Raw genomic sequence first — 6,976 nt, forward strand, 5'->3', positions numbered from 1 at the left:
AATGATTGTTTGCCCTCTAACACAGAACCAATGGCAACATCTTCCAGGGGAAGGAGGGTGGTAAAAACTGATTTCATATCCATTCATGAGTAAATATTGCCTGGAAAACACATGTGCATGATAAATGCCCAAGTGAGGAGGTGGTGCCCCTTGGCGACTCCTCCCTCTGGGAGAGCAGAGGTGTAAGAAGGCTACAATCAGTGTGCTCTTACTTCAGGAGTTCTCCTGTCTGGACACTTCCCATGTATCAGTTAGCTATTGATGAGTAATAAGCCACTCCAAAACTTAGGCTCTTCACGTCACGAGTCCTCAGGCCACTTGTTAAGGGGGCAGACAGGGCCTTGGTGGAGGGAATTTCTATGGGAGAGGAGGGTCTGTGTTCACCATGATTGAGGTTCTGTTGTTTTGGTTCACTTTCTACTTCCCTTGCACTCTGTATGTTACACATAGAAGGGTGGAAGCGGGAGCCTTCCTTCCTGTTCCCCTCCTCCCACAATACACCACAGGCACCAGAGAGAGAGCCATGAACACAGGGTCCAGGAGCCCCTTCCACATTTCTATCAGCCACAGTGGAACTCTACAGAGATATAACCATAGCCACCACCTTTCCTCCCAACTTCTGGTTGGCCTGAGCAGTCACATGATCTTACTACATGACATCTAGCCATTTATCCTGGAATTTTGTCCATCACAAAGCTTACCACATGGTGACACCTTAGAGATCTCCTACGATGTAAGTCTGTGTGATCTGACCATCCTACTTACAAGTTGCCTTTGCTTTCCGGGGAGAGATTCTGACCTTGGAGCTATTATGTGAATTCTCTTCCCTTCCCTTTCTCTCCTGGGTCTTTTTATCTTTATTTAAAAAAATTTATTTTGCTTTTATGTATTGCTATAAACTTTTTTATTTCAATTTTTAAAATTAACATACAGTAATATTGACTTTTGGGGCACAGAATTTGACTGTTTTGGGCATACAATTATATGAATTTCAACATGTATATAGATTCATGTCACTACTGCCATAATCAGGATAAAAAATAGTTCCATCACCCCCAGACTCCCTCATGCTACCCTTTTATAGGCTCATTCTCCCTTTCACCTAAGCCCTGGCAACCACTGATCTGTTCTTCATCACTAGTTTTGTATTTTTGAGAATGTCAAGTAAATGGAATGTTACATTATGTAACTTTTCAAGACTGCCTTCTTTCACTCAACATAATGGCTTTGAGGTTTATCCAAGTTGATGCAAGTACAATAGTTCCTTTTTTTCCCCTACTGATGAGTAGAGTTTCATTATATAGAGGTACCAGTTTGTTTATTCATTCACTCATTGGATTGAATTGCTTCCAGTTTGGGGGACTTTGAATAGAACTGCTATAAACATTTGTGTGCAGGTTTTTATGTGAACATAAAATTTTCATTTCTCTAGTGTAAATACCCAGAGATGGGATTTATGGGTAATTTTTAACTGGGTACATGTTTAACTTCATAAGGAATAGCCAAACTGTTTCCCTGAGTGTCTGAACCATTTTATATTCCTCCCTGTAATGGTCTTCCACATCCTTGCCAGCATTTGGTATCATCAGATATTTTTAAAAAAGCAACAGCTTATTGAGATACAGTTCATATATTATACAATTCACCCATTTAAAGTGTGCAGATTTAATGGTTTTAGTATATTCATCAATATTTGCAATACCATTATCATAGACAATTTTAGAGTACTTCATCACATCAAAAAGAAATCCTATACTCATGAAGTCTTTATCACCTTCCATTCCCTCCATCCACCCTCTCTCACTTCTCACCCTAAGTAACTATCAATCTACTGTGTGTCTCTATATAATTGCCTATTCTGGACATTTTATACAAATGAAATCATGTAATATATGGTTTTCTTTCACTTAGCATAATGTTTCTGAGGTTCATCCATGTTGCAGCATGTATCACTACTTCATTCCTTTTTATGGCCAAATTATATTCCATTGGGGTTGTATCCAAATTTTTGCAAGTGTGAATAATGCTGTTGTGAACATTTGTGTACAAGTGCTTGTGTGCATATATGTTTTCATTTCTCTTGGATGTATATCTAGGAGAGGGATTATTGGGTCATGTGGTAATTCTGGATTCAATCATTGGAGGGACTGCCAGAATGTGTCACGAAGTGGCTGCACTATTGTACGCTCCCATTTGCAGTGAAGGAGGGATCTGACTCTCCACATCCTTGTCAATACTTATTACCCGACTTTTCGATTATAGCCATCCTGGGTGAGTGTGAAGCAGTACCTCATTGTGATTTTGATTTGCATTTCCCTAATGACTAAAGATATTGAGTATATTTTCATGTGTTTGCTGACCATTTGAATATCTTCTTTGGAAAAATGTTTAAGTTCCGTGCTTGCTTTTAAATTGTTGTTTCTTTTTTTGTTGTCGAGTTGTAAGCATTCTTAATATATTCTGGATACATGTCCCTTTTCAGATATATGATTTGAGAATATTTTATTCTATTCTGTGGGTTATGGTTGCACTCTCTTGAAAATAACCTTTGATGCACAAAAGGTTTTGATTTTGATGAAGTCCAAATTACCTATTTATCCTTTTGTTGGCTGTCCTTTTGGCATCATATTTAAGAAATCATTGCCAAATTCAAGGTCATGTAGATTTAATGCCCCCTATGTTTCTTCTAGGAATTTTATAGTTTCAACTTTTAAATTTAGGTCTTTGACCCATTTTGAGTTAATTTTAATATGTGGTATAAAGGATCCAACTTTATTTTTTTGCATGTGTCCAGACAGAACCATTAGTTGAAGACTGTTTTTTCCCCATTCAATGGCCATGGCTCCCTTGTTGAGACTTAGTTGATCACAGATGTATTGGTTTTATTTCTGCACTCATAATCCTATTCCACTTATCAATATGTATTCTTATGCCAGTATGACACACTGTTTTGATAACTGTTGATTTGTAGTAAGTTTTTAAATCAGAAAGTGAGAGTTCTCAAAATTTATTTTCCCTTAGATTGTTTTGGCTATTCTAGGTCTCTTGCAATTCCATATGAATTTTAAGATCGGATTTTTCATTTCTACAAAAACACACCCTAGGATTTTATTAGGGAAGGCGTTGAATCTGTAGATTGTTTTGGGGAGTATTGCCATCTTTACAATATTAAATCTTCCAATCCATGAACATAGGCTTTCTTTTCACTTATTTAGGTCTTCTTTAATTTGTTTGGTTATATTAGCTTTTACCGTTACATACTAACCTTTACAGGTGCTTTTTGTTTATTTGGATAAAAATTATTCTCCATTAATGTTTGTCGTAAGAAGAATGTGCTAATAACAAACTTTCTTCATTTTTAATGTTGCAATGACTTCATTTGCCCTTAGTTTTGGAAAAAGCTTTGCTATTTTAGGCTTCTTGGTTGATAGTTTTTTCTTTGAGCACTTTGAACACATTGTCCCACTGCCTTATGACTTTCATTGTTTTAATGTAAGTCAACTATTCGTCTTATTGGTGTTCCTTTGTAAGTTCTGTCTGTCTGTGACCTCCTTAGTACTTTTTTGTTTCATAGGGTATCCCCTTTTTAGTTTTCCAAACAGAAACTTCCCAGTTTGCTCGCTACTGTTTAATTTTCAGAGTCCTTAAATAGATGCTCCATGCATCCTGTATAAATTATAGCTACGTTCAGTGGGAGTAACAAGCTGGAGTATACATACTCCATCTTATACAAACTAAAACCTCCTCTGGATCCTTTTGGAAGTTACTCCCATACCTCCTTTATTACTGAAAACACCCTGGTGGCCTCTCGTCCTTGTACTGCTCCTATACTCTTCAGGCATCCTCCAACAACTATTAGATTGAACTGAAAGTGTCTTCAGTCTCTGCCCAGAATGGAACAAAAGACCCAGCCCCTTCCCCTATGGCTATTTGTTATCCAGGTCCTAACACAAACATTTGCTGAACAGGAATTATATAATAAATCTGATACTAAAGTTGGAGGTCTTGTTGACCACTGGACATTTATCATTTTTTGTATAGATAATAGGAGCAAGATAAAGATGATGGTAGGATACAGTTGTAATAATATGCCTAATCAGAATGGTAGGAGAGACATATCCAACCAAATTAATAGCAGTGCAAATTGGTATAACCTTCTTAAAAAGGAATTTTTTGGGGAAAATTCCACAAGAAATGTTAAGGCATTCACACATACTTAGGAATTTTTCCCAAGGAAGTAACTAAAATAAAGCTACATACTAGTGAAAAGGTACTTATTAAAGGATTATCTCTAATAGCTAGGCATTGGACACAACCCCAATGTTCCCAAACTAAAAAACATTTCATAAATTATGGTACATAACTAGTATGTTATGGGTAATCGTCATTTAAAATAAGTATTTTGAATATTGTGTGGGAGCATACAAAAATGGATGTTATTTATTACTGTATAATTTTAACACTTAACTAGAACAGATTAAGCTTTTAGTTCTTGAAAAAGACCAAAAATCTATGGATTCTATCCAAATGAAAGGGATAAAAAAGGAAGTTTCAACAGAACATTGTTGAAGCCTGTGATTAGATAAAAATAAAAAGCATTTCAGGTTTGTACTCCACCCAGCATGTTTTTAAAAAGTCCACCAGTAACATTGACATTTATATCACCATATTATTCAATCCTCATTAATTTTAGTAGTTATTTTGTGAAGGGGCATGTTTCTAAGTGTACAAACATAACCTCCAAGTGAAATTAATATAACCTCTTTAATATTATCCCTGAGTATTTTGTCTTATGGCACTAAAAGAAACCTCCAAAGCAATGTTGAATAATATACAAGCATGCACCACATAGCAGTGTTTCAGTCAACAACAGACTGCATTTGCACATATGATGGTAGCCCATCTATAATAATAAAAGTGTAATATGCTAATTAGACTGAACAGCCGAACGACCTTCCGGACGTCATTCCAGACGTCATTCTGGACATCCTTCCGGATGAAGCTGTGGTGGCAGGGGCCAAGGCAGAGGGAGTTAGGAGCAATCAGGAAGGCAGGCAGAGTGGTTAGGGGCAATCAGGCAGGCAGGCAGGTCAGCAGTTAGGAGCCAGCAGTCCCTGATTGCTAGAGGGCTGTCCGACTGCCAGTTTAGGCCTGATCCCACAGCAAGGAGAAGTTGTGGGAATCCCTGGAAAGAAATTTGTGGGTAACCTGGGACCCATTATCTGGGATTGGCATCTGAAGTTGGGGCAGATTGGTGGGACAGAACCCTTAACCTGTGGGGTCTTCAATGAGCACCCCCCCCCCCGGCCACTGCATGAATTTTGTGCACAAGGCCTCTAGTAAGGTTATAATGGAGCTGAAAAGTTCCTATTGCCTAGTGACGTCATAGCCAACATCTTAACAACATGTCATAATGCAACATATTACTCATATATTGTGGTGAGGATGGTGCAAACAAACCTATCATGCTGCCAGAACATAAAAATACAGCACTTACAATGATGTACAGTACATAATACTTGATAATAAATGACTATGTTACTGCTTTATGTGTTTACTATATTATACTGTCATTATTGTACGTCATAGCCAACATCTTAACAACATGTCATAATGCAACATATTACTCATATATTGTGGTGAGGATGGTGCAAACAAACCTATCATGCTGCCAGAACATAAAAATACAGCACTTACAATGATGTACAGTACATAATACTTGATAATAAATGACTATGTTACTGCTTTATGTGTTTACTATATTATACTGTCATTATTGTACAGGATACCCTTTTTACTTAAAGAAGTTTTCTGCAAAACAATATGCTGTCTGTTTTACACCAGCAGCAGTCTCATACATTTCGTGTTTACTGCATCTCTTGATTGCATCATTGTATCCTGTGCTTGATTTAATCTTGTGTTGTTTTGTAGAGTAACATGCTGTACAGACTTGCAGCCTGGTAGCAGTATGCTCTACTATAGAGCCTAAGTGTGTAGTGGGCTATACCGTTTATTTTTGTGTAAGTGAACTCTAAGATGTTTGCACAAGGATGAAATTGCCTAATGACACATCTGTCAGCAGGACATATGCCCATTGTTAAGAGGTGCATTACTCTTGTGATATAAGACAATTATTTCCTATTCTAGAATCTTTAACATTAATTATTATGTGAACTAATGTAGATGAGAAAATAGGATCATAGCAAATCATATTTAGCAAATGCTGAAAAGACATTGTATAAAATTCTATATTCAAGCCTTATCAAAGTTCTAATCATAAATGGAATAGGAGGGTACAAAAATGATAAAAGAAGTATTTCCCCAAAACTACTAACAAATATCCTATTTTGTATGTCACTGTGAAAATATATTAAAATAGTCATTGATGATCACTCTATACCATATGTATACCATATGGTACCATGTTTATGAACTCTTCATTAATTGCAGGTCATGAAAATTCTCTTCTGTAATTTCTTCTAAAGCCTTATAATTTCACATTTTATACTTAGAATTATGATTCATTTTGAGTTAATTTTTGTATGTGGCATATGATTTAGGTTGGGGTTCATCTTTTTGCATGTTGATCTCCATTTTAAAAAAAGATTGGCCTTCTTTCATTGAATTGCTTTTGCTTTCATTGAATTCAATTTTGCTTTTCTCAGTCTCTCAAAATTCAGTTGGCCATTTTTGTGTGGGTCTAATTTTGGTCTCTCATTTTGTTTCACTATCTTAATTACCAAAGCTTTATTAAAAGCCTTAAAGTCAGTGTGATTCCTCTAATTTATTCTTCTTTTTAGAAAATGACTTGGCCATTCTAGTCCTTTGCCTTTCTCTATATATTTTAGTATCAGTTTGTCTATATCCACAGAAAATTCTGTTGGGATTATGATTTATATTGCCTAAATTCCATACAATGTCAATTTTTCCATCAAAAAGTGTTATTAATCTGGTAACCAAATCATCTTTGCATTTT

Source organism: Myotis davidii, unplaced genomic scaffold, assembly GCF_000327345.1.
Source record: "Myotis davidii unplaced genomic scaffold, ASM32734v1 scaffold608, whole genome shotgun sequence".
Lineage (NCBI taxonomy): Eukaryota > Metazoa > Chordata > Mammalia > Chiroptera > Vespertilionidae > Myotis > Myotis davidii.